The 23,910-nt window shown below is 41.3% G+C and overlaps 1 protein-coding gene and 1 long non-coding RNA gene across 2 annotated transcripts in view; one reads left to right on the top strand and one right to left on the bottom strand.

Moving 5' to 3' along the window:
* LOC144989353 (uncharacterized) overlaps nucleotides 1-23,910 on the top strand; it is a 166,464-nt gene that overhangs the window by 87,053 nt on the left and 55,501 nt on the right. The window lies entirely within an intron of this gene.
* Nucleotides 1-23,910, bottom strand: part of mpped1 (metallophosphoesterase domain containing 1) — an 87,743-nt gene that overhangs the window by 46,910 nt on the left and 16,923 nt on the right. The window lies entirely within an intron of this gene.

The raw sequence follows: 23,910 nt of genomic DNA on the forward strand, positions 1-23,910 counted from the left end.
CATTACCACAGTGAATTTTAAATAAGACAACTTAGATGCCATTGAAGTGCAGACTTTCAGCTTTTATTCCATGGGTTGAACAAAAAGATTGCATAAAAATGTGAAAAACTAAAGCATTTTCTAAGCACAATCCCTTCATTTCATGGACTCGTAAGTAATTGGACAAATGAAATAACTGAAAACAAAATGGTCATTACTAATCTTTGGTTGAAAACCCTTTGTTGGCAATGACAGCCTGAAGTTTTAAACTCATGGACATCACCAGGTCTACCAGGCCTTTACTGCAGCGGCTTTCAGTTGCTGTTTGTTTGTGGGCCTTTCTGTCTGAAGTTTAGTCTTCAACAATTGAAATTAATGCTCAGTTGGGTTAAGATCAGGGGACTGACTTGGTCATTCAAGAATATTCCACTTCTTTGCTTTGATAAACTCTTGAGTTGCTTTGGCTGTATGTTTTGGGTCGTTGTCCATCTGTATCATGATACGCCGCCCAATCAGTTTGGCTGCATTCACCTGGATCTGCACAGACAGTATGTCTCTGAACACCTCAGAATTCATTAGGCTGCTTCTGTCCTGTGTCACGTCATCAATAAACACTAGTGTCCCAGTGCTACTAGCACCCATGCACGCCCAGACCATCACACTGCCTCCACAGTGTCATACTGATGATGTAGTGTGCTTTGGATCATGAGCTTCTCCATACTTTTCTCTTGCCATCATTCTGGTAGAGGTTGATTTTGGTTTCATCTGTCCAAAGAATGTCCAGAACTGTGCTGGCTTTTTTAGATGCTTTTTTAGCAAAGTCCAATCTAGCCTTCCTATTCTTGAGGCTTATGAGTGGTTTTCATCTTGCAGTGTACCCTCTGTATCTACTTTTATAGAATCTTCTTTTTATGGTAGACTTGGATATTGATTCGCCTACCTCCTGGAGAGTGTTGTTCACTTGGTTGGCTGTTGTGAACGGGTTCCTCTTCACCATGGAAATGATTCTGCGATCATCCACCACTGTTGTCTTCCGTGGACGTCCAGGTCTTTTTGCGTTGCTGAATTCACCAGTGCTTTCTTTCTTTCTCAGGATGTACCACACTGTTGATTTTGCCACTCCTAATACTGTAGCAATTTCTCGTATGGTTTTTTTCTGTTTTCTCAGCTTAATGATGGTTCCTATCACCTGCATGGAGAGCTCCTTTGACCGCATGTTGTCTCTTCACAGCAAAATCTTCAAAATGCCAGCACGAGTCCTCTAATCAACTCCAGGGCTTTTATCTGCTTCACTCATAATGACATAACAAGGGAATTGCCCACACCTGCCCATGCAATAGCATGGAAGTCAATTGTCCAATTACTTATGAGCCCATGAAATGAAGGGATTGTGTTTAAAAAATGCTTTAGTTTTTCACATTTTTATGCAATCTTTTTGTTCAACACATGGAATAAAAGCTGATTAGAAAGAATGTGTCTCTGTCCAAATATTTATGGTCTTGAATGTTCTTGGAAAGGTGGAAAACAAGGAGAATTAAAAATAATTATTATAGCAAACAGCAAGGAGACGAGGAGGACAAAATAATGGAAGATCCATCTCAGATTGCTTTGTGTTTACAAATGTCTATGAATAGAGAATCTAAAAAAACAACTCAGATTTAGTTTATCAGTCATGATCTGAAATGCCAAAGTAGCTTTTGTCAACGCAAGCAGCGCTGAACCCCCAACCCTCATCCCTCAGGAGGAGCAGAGCTTTGGAATCACTGTTATGGGGTAAACTATCAGCAATCACTGAGTGCAGGACTCAACACTGCACATTTTAACGCACTTTTCAGACACCATCATGATGCCCACCCCCCTCTACTCCCCTTCACTTTAATTGGCTATTCAGAGCTAGGCCCGGAGGGGGGTGGGGGTATGCATTCATCTATGCTCGTCAAGCTCTGTGGCGACTGGGCGTACATGTTTCAAAGACGTCCTCAGAGCTCAGCAAAGGAAGACAAACATCTGGGGGGTGCTGTGAGGTGGGGTGGCTGACAGAGGGTTTAGTCAAGGCTCTTCCTCCTTTGTTTCTGATTGGACAGCCCAGCACGCTGCTCTGTTCACTGGTTTGTGTGTCAGCCTTGTGATCGACTTTCCAACGTGTGCTCACGTTGGGCAAGCATCTGTGCATGAAAATGTCATGTTAGTGAAAAGAAGTAATTAAACCCAGCTTTAGAGGAGGCTGACAGCTTAGCGACATCCCTGTCATAACAGCCAATCACAGCTCAGTGGCACAAAGAGTGAGGGAGGGAGAGGAAAGAGAGAGCAAAAGAAATAGGAAGCCCAAAAATCCTGAGATGTGTGATAGAGGAAGAATAACACGACAAAAGCAGCTGTCAAAGAGGGCTCATCTTTCTCATCTGGGCTCTGGCCACCCCGTCTCCCCATCACAGCTGTTTGAAAAAGCTTTGCGTTAAGACTGTCAGACAAACTCCCAAAAAGCGTCTATTACTGAAGGACTACACCTCCACACAGCTCACACCACCACAGAGGGGAACATTTCCTCTCTTTTAATTTCAAGCATCCAAAAAAATGTCCTTGGATTAATCCTGTTTTAGAGTCTGTAAAGAAAAACAGAGGTCTTTAATCAAGCTGTACACTATATAGATTTCCATTCAATTAGATTTTACTTTTAATCTTAATGCAGATTTATGAACCTTTTTCTATGGTTAACCTTTAGTTTAATGTTCAAACAATAAGTTCGCCTGAGAATTTTCTTCCTAGATTTGAGAAAGATCCACAATGGCAGACCAAAGGAGCCGAAGCCCTGGTTGCAGGCTCCAAGCAGACCAATCAGAAATGCCTTTAAAGACAAATCTCCACATTAATGCGCCCCTTTTGCATCACTTTTAATGCAAAACCCTGCATAATCTGCTTTGTAATGATTGTCTATGATTCTATTTATTTTGATGTGTTGCAACAATTTTGTTTAGTTGTTTTTAGAGGTGTACTTTGCATTAGGTGGGATGTGTTTGTTAATTTTATTAAATGTGGGCTCCTTTGTCAATGTATAGTCTTTCGTCAGAGTCGACTACGTCCATGACTCTGACGAAGACAGAATACGTCCATCGAAACACGTCAGGTATGTGAAAAAAACACATCCATGTCTGATAACAGAAGAATGTAAGAAGTCAATTAACAATACAGCCACTATGAACTTTATTGAACCTATAGTCAACCATTTTAGGAACAGTCCAACAGAGAAATCCTCATCTTTGGATATTTCCCTGTCAAGAAGTGGAAGTTCATTTACTGCATTTTCTGTGTGCCGGTGACGGACAACAGAGGGAATCTCTGTGTCAGAGCCCAGCTGAAGTCTCTGTGTCTACTCCATTGTGACTGTGACTGAATGAGAGGTGGAGCTGTGCAAGAAGCAGCTGAAGCTACAGGCCACGCCCTCCTCATACATCAATCAATCAGAAGCTACTTTGAACTGGAGACATACCAGAGAGCGCTCTGACCATTCTCATCGAAATCTTTCACAAATTTTGGATTTGGTGAGCCATCATGATTGGGGGAGAGGGCAGTCACTGCATTTGGTGGGGCATTGGTCCCCCTGACCCATGATCATATCTGGTCTTGATAATAATATCTGATCACTCTAAGAGCTGGCCCCCTGGTGCTGCAAACACACTATAGATTCCACAATATGCTGTGAGTTAGGCAGGAGTCCCAGCTGTTTTTGCAGATGAAAAAAATCATCGATATGTGGAAATCTGCGATATTATTCATCAATATTGCAATGACAATATAACTTGAGACACATGAAGAAATAGCAAAACATCCAAAAACATAATTTCCATTTCATTGCAACAGTTTAATTTAAATAAGAGTCTACATAACAAAAATATACTCCAAATAACCCTCGTCTACATCAGGCAAACATCTAACACAAAAGAGCTCCATTCAATCGGTCAACAACGTGAAGGGGTCCTTCCGATTGGTGAAATGCTTAAAATGGGTTTATTTGATTCATTAAATACTTCAAGCTGCCATAAGATTGATTTAGCACATTTAAAGTAACCATTTATTGCAATTTTCGCCGCCTTTTGGGATATGCATATTGCACAGCTCGATGTTGCAATATCGATAAACTTGCGATTTATTGTGAAGGCCTCCACAGGACTCATATTAATGAAGTCCCTTGATCCAAATTTAAGGATTTCCCCAGCTCAAAGCCCAACTAGGACAGTCTGTAAAACTAAGACATATTTTTGTTGAATGATAACAAATTATGAAATAAATATTAAGATGAATAAAATTAATTTTTAATTCAACAAGACATGTGGTGGAGCAGCGGTTAGCTCTCTTGCCTCACAGCAAGAAGGTCTCGCATAGTCTCCATTTAGTTAGTGCGTGACTCTCTGGAGGCGTAAAGCAGAAAAGAAAAACTCAAAAGTACCCAGCTCTCTGACCGGTTGCATGCATCAGAGAGTTGTACTAGTCATGGCAGCCTTGTCATGCAGTTTAACCATACACAGTTTGGTACATTTGAGCAATATTTTTCTACAGCCCTTCTGTTTTTGACAAATGAAAAGATAAAAACACACTTTACCGTGACTTGTTTAGACCACAGTCTTCCTCAGAAAGATTTGCACCAACAATGGTCAACTCAATATATAATGGTCGCGTCAATATCCTTCTATTTGTCTGAGAAAGTTAAACATCCTATAAATCGTATCAGTAATAACATGATTTGTCTACTTGGATGACAGTATAAAGATGATAAAGTCATGTAAAAGTCATTTGTAATCCCTGTTTAAAACTTGCCTCTTGGCACCAACAGAGCTTGAGGACCAAAAAACTTGACATGACACATCAAAAACCAACAATAAAGTGCTTTTGAGCAGTTTTTCTCTGTCCCAGACAGCTGCGGCCAATTTGACAACCCTTACCATAAAAGAAAGGAATTTAGCAGTGGTTTTTGTGGTTTTAACAAAGTACAAATGAATCAAAAAGGACAAATTCCCTCTTTTTTTGAACAACCTTGTTGCTTTTGTGACATGAGACAAAAGAGCGAAAGATGTGGCTTGTGTGGATCTAGATATGAGGTGGGGGAGTTACACAATTTTGGAAAACATTTCTTGCAGCACACAGTTACACTTTGACAACATATATAATAGACATTCAAAATCTTTTTGGCAACAACTGCCCAAAATGTAGTGAGAGCAGCAAATGGAGGTGCTAAAAATCATTGAAAACACAGGACATCCAAATGAAAGCTTGGTTTTGGGAGTAAAAACCAGATAACACTTTACTTCTACCCTTCCTCCCAAAAGTCTTTTTAGCTAACTGTCCAGTCACACTTGAAGCTTTTGATCTTTTTTGTAAGGTCAGTCCTTAAGCTGTATCAAATCCAGTGTTTCAAGTGTTACCTTTTGCACGTGCATTCCCACTGGGACCAAATGAGATTTCTGTATTGTTTGCCACCATTGTTAAGAGAAAACTATGGCTGGGTGGTCTATATACACATGTATTAAGCCCCCCATTATGTCTGCATGAGTGTGTGCATATATACATAAGGAAAAGAGGGGCGGGAGGTGCGATGCAACACAATTTGAAAGCTGGACTAAGGTAACCAACTGCGAGTTAGTGCTCTATTTACTGTTAAAAAAAAGGTTTAAACTCCAGCTGATGGAAATGTCTGGACAGTAATCCTCTGTACTTCAGGTCACCTTTCACGGTCTCACTGATTTATTTTTGTGCAATTTTGCATGTTTTGCTCTTCTTTTTCATTTACAGTACATTCTGCTCTGTGTCCCGATAGGCTGCAGACTATTGTAACTCAATCTTCTCCATATCGTGTCTCCTGTACTGAGTGCTTTCAGCTTTCCACTATTACATAAATCTATTATCACAAACATGTCTTTGGTTTCTGTTTATAAGACTGGACTTATTTCTCTTCAAAAGTTTGAAACTGAACGTGTTTCAACAAGAGAGAAAAGGTTGATATATGTCTGAGAAAGTGCATAAAGTGTTTAGTGAAGCGTTTTACAGCCTTAAAACATCTATAATCCTGCGTAATAGATTTAGCAGAATACTTCTAGACGTAACTCCTGCCAGAAAAGGAGTGACCTCGGTTCACTCATTCTTTTCAAACTTTATTTTAAAACATCAGAATGTTAGTATGTTAGTATAAAACAACAGTTCACAGTAAAAAAATCATCACAAATAGGCAATAGCACTAAAACTTAGTTGTTCTTTTTTTATTGTAGTGGAATATCCTGTGAATTTAAAAACAAAAATTTTTCTTTTAGGTTTATGTTTTATGTTCCAACTTGGTGTTTTGATTATTGTTATAAAAAATGATGAAAAAACTACAATCACATTAGGGCTGGGAATCACTGGGTACCTTACTACATGATACGATTTGCAATACATTGCTCACGATAACGATACTATCACAATATGGTGATAATCTATATATATCGTCTCTAACAACTCACGATATATCAAACTTTAAGACTTGTCTTCTGCAGCTTCTCTCAGACTCAGCTACTCATACATCAGTGGTTATCTCCACCTACTGGGTAAAAGGTGTAATGACACTCCATAACAACACCACAGTGCATTGCTCAGGTTTGTAGGACATACCACTTAATTTCGCAGTCTTGTTAATAAAATGCACTGTGAACGTCACGTAGGACACTGTGGCCCAAGAGGTCCAGCCGTCACACGTGAGCCACACTCTTTCTGCAGTTTCCAGCACCATCTCAACCATAGCTCTGGTCTGGGCGTGCAGTGCAGGGATCATTTTTTCAGTATTTCCGGGAGGTATGGCCTAAGCGTGGCTCTAATGCATTCAAGAAAAACCGAAATCCCTCGTTCTCCACCTCGCTGCAGGGACGGAACTCCTTTGTAACTTTAAACAGAAATCCCGTTTGTTATTGCCTCTGCTCTCACAGAAGACGGTGGTAGCTTCACCTGGAAAAAGGTATCCACGCTGGGCTGTGTTGGCTTCAGGCCAGCAACAGCCACGGCTTTCTCCCAGAACTCCGGGTGATGCAGCTTCAATGCTGCCAGCGCGTCTTTTAACTTTCTTCTCTCGCTATTTTCCTTGTATTCTTCTGCGTCCGCCCGCGACAGCCAATCTCGCAAAGAGCGCCCCCTATTTATCCTCCGAAGAATCGTCTTACCAAAGGATGTTTAATATAACTTTTTACAGGGTCTTCAAACGTAAATAAAACATTGGGACTTGATGAAAACGCATCGAGAATCAATCAGGGGACTAAATGTCGCGATATATCACCATATCGATATTTTGGCACACCCCTAAATCACGTCATGTTCTGGGATTGACAGATTTTTCACAGGTATTAGTTTTATTTATGGTACGACATGGTGGAGTAGCGCTCTCAGCTCAAAGTAAAGCTACATTCACACCGAAAGCGATTTACGCAGAGGAGGTGTCATGTTTCAATGTTAAGTCAAAGTTTTGAGTGTCATGCGTGGCATGGTGGTCTAGTATCAGCACGCTGTTTCATTATATAAACTTTGGGAAAGAAGTCACCAGCCAATCTGGGACTTAGCTTTGGTCCATGACGTGTTGAGAATTTGTTTATTCTCTTTCTGAACTTAATGATATATTTCTAATTTGTATTGAGACGGTAAAAAAAAAGGTCTTATTGTTTCAGGACAGCAAGTCATCAAACTGGGTCACAAAGAGACATAATTATGCCTTTCTAACTCTCTCCACCTCTCTGGCAATCCAATTCTTTTTTCTTCATCCCACAACCAGTGTACATCTCTATCCCCCAACCAAGCAATCCCCCTTTCCTAGACAGAAAGCAAAGTAAGCATGGAGATACATAGTGATGAAATAAGATGAGCCAGGGGAAGTTGGAAGAATGTTGAATGTCAATGAGAATTGACATTTTGTTGTGAACAGGTACAAGTTGGTTTGGAGATTTGTTAATGTAGTTTTGAGACTTTCATTTCAGCTTCAAGAAATAAGCCAAACAAACGGAGGAAAGCTGTAAAAACGTTTTCATAAATTCTTGAGATTTTTATCACATGTCCTAATTCCAATTAATATGGAATTGAGACTTCTAAATCTAAAAGATAAGGAGGACTTTGACGCTGAACTCACAGGATATGGACTTCCTTTACAAGAAAAGGTTAGACCATTGTGTGAATCCTATGTGTGTGCACAAGTGTGTGTGTGTGTGTGTGTCTGCGTGTGTGTGTGTGTGTGCGTGCGTGTGTGTGTAAGAGAGAGTATGCATGCTGTGTTTATCAAAGTGGCATTTGTTACAATGCAGTTTTCCTAAGTTAACTTGTCTCTTTCTGTTACCTACCTCTCGCTCAGGTCATGATTGGGGCAAATGTTTGTTAAGCTACTTGGCAGCCTTTTTAATAAATGGCCTGAAAACATTTGGATTGAGAGGGGTGTTTTCTTCTCTTTTCTTATGGCTTAGTTGACGTTCAACCCCACCCCAGTTTTCTTTTTGAGGTAGTTTGAACCAATTTGAGCGGGGCCATGAAAGCAGAAGTGTTCATTCAGTGTGTAAATTTTAGGAAAATTAAAGCCACTAAAAATACAACTTTTCTCTCTAAGAAGACTGAGACTGGTCCTTTTAGCAGCTTTGCGCTGCTCTGTTAGACTGTGGGTATGTCCAAATTCTCACCCTAACCCCTATATAGTGCTCTACAGTATATAGTGCGTTTGCCACTTTGTAGGGCTGTCCGACTTTACAATTCCAAAATCCTGTGCCCTAGAAATTTCCCAGAAGGCTCTGCGAAAAACTAGTGTGCATCGATGCTCACTAGATTGGTGAATATAGACCACATTGCATTGCGTCGGAACATTTTTACCAAAAAATGTATTTACATGTATTTTTTGATAAACTATCAACATCTTTATCTTCAAAAGACAGTGGACTCATAAATAATAGTCGCAAAACGCGTATATTGATTAGATTTCAACTTGACAAGACGGCCGTGGTACAGTGTTAGGGAGGTCGTTCCTCCAATTGGAATATTGCGGGTTCGATTCCCGACTTGCCTGCCAATGTGTCAAAGTGTCCTTGGGCAAGACACTGAACCCCACCTTGCCTCTGATGGAAGGTTGGCGTCAGTGTTCGGCAGCGGAGCCGCCACAAGTGTGTCAATGGGTCTGTGATTATAAAGCGCTTTGGGCCTTCGATGAAGATAGAAAAGCACTTTATAAGTACACACCTTTTACCATTGACGTCATATCCACTGTCTAAAAAAAATTTTTTTTTAAAGTACGTTCGTAAGCATGATGTCCGAATTGCTTTTAAAATTCACGGCACTACATAGTGCCGCACTATGTTGTTTTTTAGTAGTTAAAGGTTAGGGTGGGAATTCTGACACAACCTATGTCTACGTTCTCATTTGTTCTTGTTTGGGAGGCATACTGAACCAAATTCTTCCAATAGGAAAATGCTATGTTTATAAAACACGTTTATAAGACATATGAAATGCAGTAAGCGGTTGGCAAATATATTGAGTTTGCATGTTTGTAAATCTGTCATTGTCTTATCAGCCACATACCGCACGTCCCTGGTAGGTGTGTGTGTGTGTAGGTGGGTGTGTTGCTCAAGCATAACCACGAAGTGTACGAGAGGTGTGACCTGAGTGAGTGCACAGCCTGGCTTTTTTTTGCAGTCCGGTCTTACCTTGCTCGTTTCTCAGTTATGGACAGAATACAGTGAGAAAATGAAAGTGCAACTTTATCCAACCTTTATTTGTGTGTTTACAAGGACTAGCTAGTCATTTGCACTGAAGCATCAGAAAGAACAAAGGCAAGCTTACCTCACTATAGTTATTTAACAAGGCCATGTGTGTGTTAAAAAGCAGCAGGTGTGTGTCTGATAAGAAAGACTGAAACGCAAAAAAAAAAAACATTGTAGTTATGTGTGTGACAAGACGAAAAGCAAAAAAACGATTTTGTTCCCACTTTGGTTTAAAGTTAGTGGTCTTTTAGTTTAAATCCCCGCCCACACATGAGTTTGCTCACGCAAATATAATCATGCAGGCAAATAAAAGAGAAAGACACCAGCAATTACAGGACTGCAAACACAAACACCACCTGCAGAGCCATGCATCCAAAACACACATTTTATCTGAGAACACCAGTACTTTCTGACACCTTACATTGTCCTCTGCAAACATTATGCACTTGCAGACCATGACACTCACATGGAAGCAGCCACAAAGACAAACGCAGCATCCCTGTGGGTGGTCTGTCTTTCATTTTCATCTTCTAACTGCTTGTCTCTGTATCTTTTGTTTTTGTAATTATATTTTTATTTGAAAATGATTTATTTGTACAACAGCCTTTTATACACATTTTTCAAAAGATCCTTTTCAAGGGTTTTCTGTGTGCATAAGTTGGAAAAAGAGAATGGGCCCAGTTGACACAAGAACATGAAAAAAAACATGTTCAGTTTCCTGTAGTAGCTGCAGTCTTGCTTATCTTTAACCTCTCTGGGAATTACTGAGATGATAACTTCTCTCCACGATGGGGGCATTTCACCTTTTGTTAAATCCAATTAAAATGTATTAAACAGAAGAGGGGGTAATTATTGTCGATGGATCTTACACCACTCAGCGATATGTCCATCTGAACCAGGCGATTTCCCTTTCCTCCTTTTACAAATGGCTAAATGTAGTTCCTTATATGTCATTGGTTGTATTAATATCTCTCTTTGTGGATCTGTTAGCTCTGACATATGTAATGCTTCAAGGAAGGCTTCAATCTGTGTCTCATTTGGAGCTTGGGGTTGTGTGTACAGTACAGTAATACATCTAAAAACTCTTTAATTTTTTTCCAAGTTTACTTTCCACTTTTTTAGTTTATCCATCCATCCATCTTCTTCTGCTCATCTGGGACCGGGTTGTGGGGGCAGCAGTCTAAGCAAAAATGCCCAGACTTCCCTCACCCCAGCCACTTCCTCCAGCTCCTCGGGGATGACCTCGAGAAGTTCCCAGGCCGGCCGATAGACGTAGTCTCTTCAGTGTGTCCTGCGTCTTACCCGGTACATCCGCCCAGTGGGACATGCCCAGAACACTTCCTCAGGGAGGCATCCAGGAGGCATCGTGGCTAGATGCCCGAGTCACCTCAACTGGTCCCTCTCGACGTGGAGGAGAAGATTACACCAGGAATAGATTTATTGCCAATTTCATAATAGTTTGGTTTCAAACAAATATTTTCTTTTGTGTGTCTTGAGTATAAATGTCATCAATTTCTCTTTGTATCCCTTTAATGTCTCCTTTTACCATCAAAATAATATTTTTGCTATCAGTTATTGTAAGCTGTTTTAACCTTTCATTTAGGTCTACTAATTTCTGCCCCTTTAACCTCTTCAAGTGAGAGGTGATTGAAATAATTCTACCTCTTACTACTGCTTTCAATGTATCCCAGAGGATTCTCTGAGATACCTCAAACGAGTCTTTAAATTATTTAAAAAAAATTAATTTCTTTTTTTTGTTGGTCTCTAATTTTGAGATCATTCAGTATGTTTGAGTTTAGATTCCATGGTGTTTTTCTACATTTCTTTTCTAGATTTATTGACAATGAAATTGGGGCGTCCAGCCTCTGCTCTCAGCTTCATTCTGCTGCCATTGTATGCTCCTGTTTCCCTGCAACACCATGTTGCTCCAAGCCTCGTAAGTTCCTGCACCTCGGAAATGTTGGAATTGTTCCCAGAGACCCTTCTGGAGAGCATTATTTGGATTATAAAATCAAAATTTTTTGTGACTGAGCCCCAGGATCCTGAGTTTAACCACGCTCAAGCGTCCTTCTTCGTCTTCTTGACCTCCATGTCTGGAGCCACACCTCATTCCATTTACTGTACCAAGGACTTCACTCTGCCCGTTTTCTCCCTGTGGATCACTCTCCTCATCCCAGTAAGCCTTCCTCCTGTTTTAGGCTTTGACTACTCCAACTTCTCCATCACTAACCCTCTCCTATCTTCATAGCATCTGTGCATTGGCTGTGTGTCTCCAGTGCCTGGGGTCCTCCAAGTTAAAGAATAAATAAATCTGGTGTCTTGCACTCCTGAGTTTGACCTATTTTGGGTCCCTGAAACCATTTGTGACATGGGGTGTGATTAGACAGATCAATTGTCTTAACTGTACAGTCTCTAATTCTGAATCATTACTGAACATAAAAAAATAGTTGATTCAAGAGTAGACTGAATGTGGATGGGAATAATTATAGTCTTTGCTTCTAGTCCCTCTAAATATCTATTATACCTAGTCCCGTCATTAGAGATTTTATCTTCGTAGTTACTGTAGTGAGGTCTCATGAGGGGATGCATCTAGCTTGGGGTTGAGCCTAATGTTAAAGTCTTCTCCACGATCCCTGTAGAATTAACCATCAAGTCAAAAATGTGTTTATAAAGAGGCCATTTACTCCCGGGGAAGTATAAACATTTATATTGTTTCAGTGTTTTACCTGTGACTTTTTTCTAAATCACTCCACATCCTGCTGTTCTGACGTGTTAAGGATTGAGAGTATTGGATGTTAATATTGCAAACCTTCTACTGTGTCCCTTTTTGTAAGATGAGGAGCCCCTCTTTTTAATTTAATGTGTCCAAACTGGCTAAAGTGAGTTACTTGGCCTTTTTCCATCTTTAATTGTGATTAAAAAAAAACTACTCCTTTTGATGGCATTTAAAACCCCATTTACATTAACCCTTGTGCTATCTTAGATGACCCCACCCTTACATTGACGTGTTATCCCTACCATGACAACGGTGGATAAAGGTGGAAAGATTTCCTGTAATCCATGGACACCAGTGAAGTTTACAAATCATTGAATAAAAAAGGTTCAGTGCACTGTCTAGTCTGTCTAGATGACCCAACTCCCAATGGTAAAGTGCCTAGGATAGCTCAAGGGTTACATGAAAGAATTTCAACAGGTCCCGTCTGCGTCCACTTTTAGTGGTAAATTTAATGCTGAATGTTTCTTCCAACTAAACTGTGAGTATAACCTTTGCAACGTAACCAACAGAAGAACAAAAACACCCAAAAATGGTGAGAACGTTCTATCTATTCCATCCTCCAACCATAAGGTCTTATCACTGACTAGTTTCAAGTTCGGGGAATAGCCTCTCGCCTCTGCCTCTTTACAGCTAAAGATTTTTACACACAGATGTAGATTTTTGGTGCGAAAGTTCTCACATTCTATTTTACAAGTTCTCACATCAAATCTACAAGCTCGTTTATTTAGAAACATTTGTACCCATACCCATCAGCAAATCTGTAAATTATCTAGGATGCCTGCGTGCTGACAGTGTGAGGTTACAGTCTTTATGGGGTATTTTCTTTTGATGCTCTCTTACCCCTTATCATATGGAACTTGGCCTTCAGTTTGGAGATTGTACCAGGGTTCACTCCAAACAATGCTTGAGGCTAGTTTAGCCCTAGTTTAGCCCTTTCCCTATAAGTAGAACGTGGCATGCCAACTTTGGGAGCAGATACTAATGATACATTTTCATTAGCACTGACTCACTGTGGCTCATTCTGGCTATACTTAAATTTCAGGTGTTTTCCCGCTTGTTGGTAAAAGGTGCTACTGCTTTTATTTTTAGAGCTCCTCTCCTTCGGTTTCAATCAGGCGGCCACATTGACAGGAGTACCGGTGTCCTGAAAAGTGCCTCGTTGTTAAAACGGGATGTGAGCTGAATGAGAGCAGGAACAGAATACACAAAAGATTTCTTTTAATACTGTCTTTTCCTTTTAGGGGGTCCAACAGTTTACAATATCACTAAATCCCAGTGTGGGGAAATATCCAACACATTTTTATATTTCTTTTTTTGTTTTTGTATCGTGAAAAAGAATACACTCACCGGCCACTTAAATAGGCACACCTGTCCACTTCCCCTGTAATCCAAATTTCTATTTAGCCAATCACATGGCAGCAACTTAATGCATTTCGGTATGTAGACCTGCTGCAGTTCAAACCGAGTATCAGTAGAGCACCGGGGCGGCCGGAAGTTTGCAGGTTTGATTCCCCCCTTGCTCTCCAATTTGTCAAAGTGTCCTTGGGCAAGACACCATTGCCTCTGGTAGATATAGGTTGGCGCCAGTGTTTGGCAGCCAGCTGCCATCATTGTGTGAATGTGTGTTCGTGAATGGAACTGTGTCTGTAAAGCGCTTCGGGCCTTCAAATAGGGTAGAAAAATTGTGAATATGGACTAGACTCTATGGTCTAAATGTTTCTAGAACCTTGTTGAATCGATGTCACGAAGGATTAAAGTGGTTCTCAAGGCAAAAGGGGGTCCAACCCGGTACCAGCAAGGTGGACCTGATGAAGTGGCTGATGAATGTACATGGTTTAAAAAACAGCTTTTACCTCTGTTGCTCAATGTGTCATCCATGACAATTGTATCAGTTCAGGATCAGAAATGCACTTCATTGACTTCATTGTGAGTGTAATTGCCTCAATGTTCTTAAAACAAAAGTCACAAATGGTTGTGTTTTGGAAAATGCAACACCTCTCTGGTCCCTGTTGTCACACATTACCCCACTGGGTTTTTTCTTGTCTGTTGCATCTTGAAGGAAAAAATGCCCCATTAGGAGGCATTTGGATGCAGAAAATGTAGGTACTGACCAAAAAATCTAACTCTAAGAGAGAATAAGACAAAAAAACAAAAACAGACAGATTTCATTGTGCACGATTCTTTTACTTTTCAACCCAAAAGGAAAAAGTAATAATCGTCTTCAAAGTGTGTGTTTTTGTGACTGTTTCACAGCTCATTGCATTTCTAGCCTCCTGTAGTAACTCATGTGGTAAATACAGTCTTTCAAGTGTGCAAATACAAGATATGAGAACTGGGGAGGACAGATGGGTAATGGTTGCTCATCTTTATGAGTCCCTTGGAATTCTGTCAAGCTTCCCAATGTTAAAAATAGGAAAAAGATAAAGCTACTAATTAAGCTCTTATTCTGCAGCAATCACTGCAGGGTAAACACAAGTGGGGAACAGAAGGGGAAAAAAAGTTTAAACCGTTTACCAGGTAGGAGGCCATTTACTATAGCTCTATGTTAGCTTCCTTGTTTTTGTGTTTTGTTTTGTTAATCTCTTGTTAACCCTTTTTTTGATGGACAAGGACGTAGTAAAGAGTGCAGTGACGTGCCTGCTATTCCTTTTTTGGCTGTTTTTCACCACTTTCTGGGTTTGAAGCAGTCTGCGGGGGTGTAATATACCCCTTGTGCTATCTTAGGTGACCCCACCCTTATATTGACATGTTCTCCCTACCATGACAAAGGTGGATAAAGGTGGAAAGATTTCATGTAATTCATGGACACCACTAAGGATCAAAAATCATTGAAGAAAAAAGGTTCAGCGCACTGTCTAGTGGGTCTAGATGACCCAACTCCCAATGTTAAAATGCCTAGGATAGCACAAGGGATACACCAGGGGCATCCATACTTTTAGCAAAGAAGGTCAGATTTGGTGAGGCAAAAATGTACGAGGGTCAATTAACAGACTTGCATTCATTACACCCTTATAATACTATTAAATATAAATGAAATGGTTTCTGTGATGGGACACTTTTTATTTCTTCACACAAAACAGAAATATATCTAAAGACATATTATCAAACTTACTGTGAATTTGATATTTAAAGACCAGGAATGAAATAAAAAAGGCAGACTAGAAAACAATATTTTGTCAACATTAAATTTAGGATTATATTAAATGTTTACATGTTATTCACTAATGCTCACTATAATCTTCCAGATCTATATCATGTTAACAGGGAAATAACAAAAATGGTTCTCTTATTTAGAGGCAGAAACCACTCTCCTTCCTTAAGGTGCAAAAAGGTCATGTAACTACAGGTTGATGTTACTTGTTTACAACAACTTTTAGCGTCATTTAGCCAATCACAGTCAATAAATCGAACATACAGTTCATAGAAAGTTCTGGCAGCCTCAGGATATTGATTTTATGACAGGAGCCCGTGGGACAGTAGAATTTTGACCGCAGGCCACATTTGGCCAACGGGCCGGACTTTGGACAAGCCTGGCTTACATGATCAGCAACTGTTGCCTGGCAACAACAAAATGCCAGAGAAGCAACCAGAGATTACAGGAGAGGCTAAGAAAAGGGAAGTCCTTTAGAGTTTGCAGAACTCTTGAGAATTTTTTATGATGGTGTTGTTGCATCTGCCTTTCTTCTATGGAATGAGATGCTGGGGTCTGATGCACTGACAGGAACAGGAAAAGGCTCGACAAACTAAGATCCGGCTCCATTCTGGAATTTCCCCCAGAGTCTGTGACTGTGGTGGGTGAGAAGAGGAGGATGCAATGGAAAGTGAAGTCCATCATGGACAATTTTCATCATCCTTAGACAGCATTTTGGCTGATGCATTAGCTGCGGAGCTGCAGTGCTTCACTTATTCTTATCTCAGCCCGCTACAAAGCACCACAATCTGCGTTTTTATATGATACTGGCAGAAGCAGGGCACAGAGTTTCGGTTCGATACCCATCCCAAGTAAAAACTAAGAAGTGCATGACTCATGACAACAAAACAAGCTGCTTCTCGCTGAGATCTTGTAGTTGTAGTGTGGTAGAATTTTCTGATAATGTTCCCTTTGAATTATTTGGATGTGAAAAAACAACAGTGGGCTGACCCAAAATGTGAGTGCATTTGACATTCATTCTTGTTAACTTTTTGTTTGCACACATATTTCATTTACACTCGATTATCTTTAAGAAATCCAAGGAATCTGGAAAACTTCACCTGCACTGTTCAGTAACCAGGTATTTCTCTCTAAGTCACACTGGTTGAAGTTTTGGCTAAAGATGTCCTGGATCCATTTGAAGTCAGTCAATCGCATTGTTCAGAATGAACTGATGCCAACTATGAATTGAATTCTTGTGAAAAATGAATCATTACAGCTTTATTCAATACCTTTTTACCCTGTTTAATTTCCCTAATACCTGTTACCAGTTTTAGCCCTTTTCTTATTTTTCTGTGAGCAGCTGACAGCAGCCCAGGAGCTGCCTCACTCCATGCTAAAAATAAAAAGCTGGGGAATGAAAACAGTGACGTGCTGAGCAGCAAAAAAACGAATTCTACACACACACACAAAAATAAATAACTGAAAAAGATTTGGAAATTAAAGGAAGTTTGAGAAAGGGAACAAAGACAACAATTACATTTAAAAAAATAAATTGTAGAAGTTAAAAGTTCTGGAGGAGACCTGACCGAACTAATAAATTGGGAAGATCCTCCAATTCTGTGGACAACCTGGAAAAGTTCTATTATTTAGAGAAATAAGGTGATGTGTGACAGAAACAGAGAAAGCAGCAGGGAATGAAAGAAAGGAACAGAACTGCCACATCATAAATATGTATGGGTGTAGAAAAGAGAGACTGGAGGAGGATGAAGATGCAGCGGGGGTGAAAAAAAAGCAGTGGAGTGTAAGGAAGGATGGTGAGAAGCGTGGCTGGGGCAACAGCGGAAGTGTTCGGCTTTTTGTTTTTTTTCATTTTTCGCCTTTCCTGTGACTTCATTTGCTGAAGCTCTGGCTGGTGGATTCGCTCACACTGCAGCTATCTGCTTTGTAAGTGAGGAAGTGGGGGTGGGGGGTTACAAGTTTCTCTCTTGTTACTATCCCATCTTCATTAAGCTCCTCATCATCAAGTATTATTGAAGTACAGTGTTTTACAGTAGTGTTTATGGTTAACTACTTAGAGAAGAGCAATGCTTCACACTGGTGGTAGATCTCTATTAAGGCTAGTCAGCTGGAATGTGAAAGGTTTGGGGAATCCTGTAAAAAGGGCCAAAGTGCTTGCCAATTTAAAACATTTGCAGCCCAACAAAATCTTTTTTAAGAAGACTAAAGCCACAGGTGTGGCAATTTTGTCTAAAAAAATATTCCTTTTTGTCAAAGTACAACTGTTCGGACCCAGAGGGACACTTTTTGACTTCTTTCAGGTCTTTTAAATTCGGTATCCTTTAACCCTTGTGAATGTTTAATGCCCAATAATTGATTGCCCAGATTTCTACAAAAAATTTTTTTAAAATTATTCCTAACGTTGATCCAGCTAATATAATAATGATGGGTGATATTAACTTAGTCCTCGACACTCAGTTGGATCAGAACTCAACAAGTCAATCACAACTTTCACAATCTGGTCAGTTAGCTAAGAACGCATAACAAATATGAATGTTGTTGACGCTTGGCAACTTCTATCACCTACTGGGGGAACATACTCCTTTTTCCCCGCCCACTGCTCATGTTCCTGCATAGATTATATTTTCTTAGACTTAAAACTGATTTCAGTCATGCAAGATATTGCATCCCATCCCATTTTAATTTCAGATCATGATCCAGTTTCTGTAGACTTAAACATTGCCTCATTACTTGTGGCTGTTAAGAGCAACTGGTGCTTTAACCCAAATCTTTTAAATGACCTATCTTTCACTGAGAAACTAAAGGAGCACATAGTAGGCTACATCAAAGAAAACGATAACGGTGATGTAAATGATTCAATCCTTTGGGAAGGTATGGAGGCAGTAATCAAGGCTCATGTTTGTTTTTTTATGCCAGCTAGACGTAGAGCTCGAGAGATGCAATTTGGAGATCTGGAATCAACACTAACTTGAACAAACATATGAGGCTTCCCCATAAACAGAACTCTTAGGTAATATTACAAAAATTAAATCTGAGTATAATTCTTTGCTTAACAAACATATCTGCTTTCAGATTCAGATTTTTTATTTGGGCGATAAACCACAGAGGTCATTTCCTAGCATGCTGAGAAAAACACAGGCTTCATGAGCAATTTTGTCAATAAATAAAAAAAATGGTCAGATTGTCTGTGCTCCACAAGAAAGAAAGAAATGCTTTAAGGACGTCTACCATGATCTCTACAAATCTAAGAGCACAGTTGGTCAAACCGAGATAGAAGATTTTCTCGCAGGATATAACCTTTTCCAATTGGACAATGAGGCAACAGCAAAATTGGAAGCTGATATCACAGTGGATAAAGTTAAAGCAGCTGTTAGTCAGGTTTCTAATAATGAAGCAGTTAGACCTGGTGGTTTGGAGCCAACCTTGACAAAGCTTACTGGCCCCGCTCATCCTCCAGATCTTCAATCACTCCAAATCATCTAGGTACCAGGCTCTCTGTATCATGGTTTCATCTTATTAATTCTAAAAAAAAAAGATCGTGACCCCCTGCAGGTGTCATCTTACACTGTCAGAAAAAATGTGCAAAATTTGTACCTTTAGAGGTACAATGGCTTGTCACTGGGGCAGTACCCTCAAGGGTACAAATGTTGTACCCTTTCATATAGGTGCGTATCTGTACCCTTTCAGTATGTACCTTTCAAAGGCAAATATGTACCTCTGTGGACTAAATTGTACCTTATAGTGCTATGGTACCAGAATGTACCTTTAAAAAAGGTACAAATTTATACCAATTTATACCAATGTATACCAACCAATTTGTCTTCTGGCAGTTGAGACAAAGATTAAAAAAATATATGATCAAAATGTCTAAAGGAATACATTGAAAAACTTGTACATGTTGATCGAACTGTGTTTATTCCCCATCAATATATTTATTTTAACATGTGTAGACTATTCGATTCGATATACAGTTCAGACAGACGTAATTCTGTGGTGAGGACTTTAGATGCGGAAAAAGCGGTCGATCAGGGTTAGAATTTTGTATAAGGATCCAACAGCCGAATCTAGCCACAGGGGTTGCAAGCCAGTTACTTCTGTGCCGGTCCCAAGCCCGGATAAATAGAGAGGGTTGCGTCAGGAAGGGCATCCGGCGTAAAAATTGCCAAAATAACCATGCGAATCATCCACAACACTTTAGACATACCGGATCGGTCAAGGCCCGGGTTAACAACGACCGCCACCGATGCTGTTAACCTACAGGGTGTCGGTGGAAATTTGACTACTGTTGGTCGAAGAAAGAGGGGAGGCAGAAGGGTCCGTGGCCAGAGAGAGAAGGGAAAAGGCAGGAACATAGGTTTGAGAATAGGGACTCTTAACGTTGGTACAATGACAGGGAAAGGCAGAGAGCTGGCAGACATGATGGAGAGAAGGAAGGTAGATGTACTGTGTGTGCAGGAGACAAGGTGGAAGGGCAGCAAGGCACGTAGTATTGGAGGAGGATACAAACTGTTCTATCATGGTGTTGATAGGAAGAGAAATGGGGTAGGAGTGATTCTGAAGGGGGAGTTTGTAAACAGTGTTCTAGAGGTGAAAAGAGTCTCAGACAGGATGATGAGCCTAAAGTTAGAAATTGAAGGGGTGATGGTGAATGTAGTCAGTGGGTATGCGCCACAGGTTGGCTGTGAGTTAGAAGTGAAGGAGAGATTCTGGAGTGAGTTGGATGAGGTCATCGAGAGTATCCCCAGAGGAGAGAGAGTTGTTATTGGAGCAGACTTTAATGGGCATGTTGGTGAGGGCAACAGAGGTGATGAGGAGGTGATGGGCAGGTTTGGTGTGAAGGAAAGGAATCTGGAGGGACAGATGGTGGTGGACTTTGGAAAGAGGATGGAAATGGCTGTAGTCAACACTTACTTCCAGAAGAGAGAGGAACATAGAGTGACATACAGAAGTGGAGGTAGGAGTACTCAGGTGGACTACATCCTGTGTAGACGAGGTCATTTGAGAGAGGTTAATGACTGCAAAGTGGTGGTAGGAGAGAGTGTAGCCAGACAGCACCGCATGGTGGTGTGTAAGATGACTCTGGAGGTCAGGAAGAAGAAGAGAGGGAAAACAGAAAAGAAGACCAAGTGGTGGAAGCTACAGAATGAAGAAACTTGTGAGGAATTTAGGCAGAAGTTGAGACAGGTCCTGGGTGGTCAGGATGAACTTCCAGATGACTGGGAAACTACAGCAGAGATTATAAGGGAAACAGGTAGGAAGGTGCTAGGTGTGTCATCTGGAAAGAGGAAAGATGGTAAAGAGACTTGGTGGTGGAATGAGGAAGTACAGGAATGCGTCCAGAGGAAGAGGTTGGCTAAAAGGAAGTGGGATGTAGAAAGGACTGAGGAAGGTAGACAGGAGTACAAGGAAGCGCAGCGTAGAGTGAAGAGAGAGGTGGCAAAGGCCAAACAGAAAGCTTACGATGAGCTATATGACAGGTTAGACACAAAGGAAGGAGAGAAGGACTTGTACAGGCTAGCCAGACAGAGAGACACAGATGGGAAGGACGTGCAACAGATAAGGGTCATTAAGGACAGAGATGGAAAGGTGCTAACAACCCAGGAGAGTGTACAGAAAAGATGGAAGGAGTATTTTGAGGAGCTGATGAACGAGGAAAATGACAGGGAAAGAAGGGAGGAAGATGTGGTTGTTGTGGAGCAGGAAGTAGCAGAGATTGGAAAGGATGAGGTTAGAAAGGCTCTGAAAAGGATGAAGAGCGGAAAGGCCGTTGGTCCTGATGACCTACCTGTGGAGGTATGGAAGTGCCTAGGAGAGACAGCAGTGGAATTTCTAACGAGTTTGTTCAATAGGATTCTAGAGAGTGAGAAGATGCCTGAGGAATGGAGGAGAAGCGTTCTGGTCCCGATCTTTAAGAACAAGGGTGACACGCAGAACTGCAGCAACTATAGAGGAATAAAGTTGATGAGCCACACAATGAAGCTGTGGGAAAGAGTAGTGGAAGCCAGGCTTAGGAAGAAGGTGAAGATTTGTGAGCAGCAGTATGGTTTCATGCCCCGTAAGAGCACCACTGATGCCATTTTTGCTTTGAGAATGTTGATGGAAAAGTACAGAGATGGTCAGAAGGAGCTGCATTGTGTGTTCGTAGATTTAGAGAAGGCGTATGACAGGGTGCCTAGGGAGGAGCTGTGGTACTGTATGAGGTCGTCTGGAGTGGCAGAGAAGTATGTCAGAGTAGTTCAGGACATGTATGAGAGAAGTATGACGGTGGTGAGATGTGCTGTAGGTCAGACAGAGGAGTTCAAGGTGGAGGTGGGACTACACCAAGGATCAGCTTTGAGTCCTTTTTTGTTTGCTATGCTGATGGACAGGCTGACAGACGAGGTAAGACAGGAATCTCCCTGGACAATGATGTTTGCGGATGACATCGTAATTTGCAGTGAGAGTAGAGAGCAGGTGGAGGAACAGCTAGAGAGGTGGAGGTTTGCTCTGGAAAGAAGAGGCATGAAGGTCAGTCGTAGTAAGACAGAATACATGTGTCTGAACGAGAGGGATCAAGGTAGAAGCGTTAGGTTACAGGGGGCTGAGGTGAAGAAGGTGCAGGAGTTTAAGTACTTGGGGTCAACAGTTCAGTGTGATGGGGAGTGTGGAAAAGAGGTGAAGAGGCGAGTGCAGGCAGGTTGGAGCGGGTGGAGGAAAGTGTCAGGAGTGTTGTGTGACAGAAAAGTGTCAGCAAGACTCAAAGGAAAGGTGTACAAGACAGTGGTGAGACCAGCTCTGCTCTATGGGTTAGAGACGGTAGCAGTGAGACAGAGACAAGAGGCTGAGATGGAGGTATTGGAGATGAAGATGTTGAGGTTCTCCTTGGGAGTGACCAGGATAGACAGGATAAGGAACGAGTACATCAGAGGGACGGCTCATGTTGCCTGTGTTAGCGACAAAGTCAGAGAAGCCAGACTGAGATGGTTTGGACATGTTCAGAGGAGGGACAGTGGATACATTGGTAGAAGGATGTTGGAGATGGAGCTGCCTGGCAGGAGGGCAAGAGGACGGCCAAAGAGGAGATATATGGATGTCTTAACAGAGGACATGAAGTTGGCTAATGTTAGGGTAGAAGATGTCCATGATAGAGTGAGGTGGAAGATGATGATTCGCTGTGGCGACCCCTGATGGGAAAAGCCGAAAGAGAAAGAAGAAGATCCAACAGCCTCTGTTGTAACCAATGATAATTCGTCTGAGCTTCTTCAGTTACATAGAGGCACCTGTCATGGAGACCCTATTTCCCCTTTTATTTTTGCCTTGGCTCTAGAGCCTTTGGCAGCTCATATTCATGTATGCCCAGAAATGTTTCCAATTACGCACAAGGGTATCTGTGAGAGGTCAGAACTCTGTCTCCCCCTCTGGCCATTAGAAGGCACCATCTCCAGAATTCTAACCACACTTCCTGGATGCTGCACACCTGACTCTCACTCACTGAATCAACCACAGCATTTTAAGCTCTGAATTATTGTTTGTGCCACTCTGCCTTCTTTACCAAGCACTATGTCTGGACTTGATCTTCTGTCTCCTTGTTACGGCTGTGGCCGTATTTGGTTTGTCTGTTCTGTTTATTCTGTGTTTTGTGTATTTGTATTTCTATCAGAGTGGGACTTTGTTGTTTTTGTGGATTTTTGTGTGTGTGTGTCTGTTTGTGTCTGATTATTTTCAGGTGTGGTGCTCGAAAGGGTGTGGCTTCCATTTGGACCTAAGCTGATGGAGGCAGCCTTCAAAAGCATCATGGGGACCTCCAGCCTGGGAGAATGGAGCTTGGCTGCAACATGTCTCCACTGCAGCTTGGCCCTCTTCGCCACCTGTTTTGTTGTGTGTTGCACTTTGTTGCACTTTGTGGTTTTGTGTCCAGGCCCACTCTCTGTAGTCTTTTGTTTGTAGTTATGTTTAAGTGAAGCTGGGGGTATTCCAGAAAGCATGTTTAAAGTACCCTGACTTTAACCCTGAACTCTGGCTGAAGTCCGCCTGAACTTGCTTACTCTGGGTATGTTGGTTCCAAAAGACCGGATGAGTTAGCGTATTTACGCTAAATTTGGTAACCCTGGGTTAATGCGCGTGCACAGCAAGTACATAAAGACATTCTCAACGGATCACCGATTTCCGGAGTCACTATGGAAACGCGTGGAGAAAAAAAGAGACCGCCATACTTCAGTGAGACGGAGATTTTAATGACGGCGTATGAAGATTATACGTCCATCAAAAAAGTAAGTGAGTTTCTA

The sequence above is a fragment of the Oryzias latipes genome, chromosome 23 (assembly GCF_053564925.1).
Source record: "Oryzias latipes strain Hd-rR chromosome 23, Olatipes_Hd-rR_3.1".
Classification (NCBI taxonomy): domain Eukaryota; kingdom Metazoa; phylum Chordata; class Actinopteri; order Beloniformes; family Adrianichthyidae; genus Oryzias; species Oryzias latipes.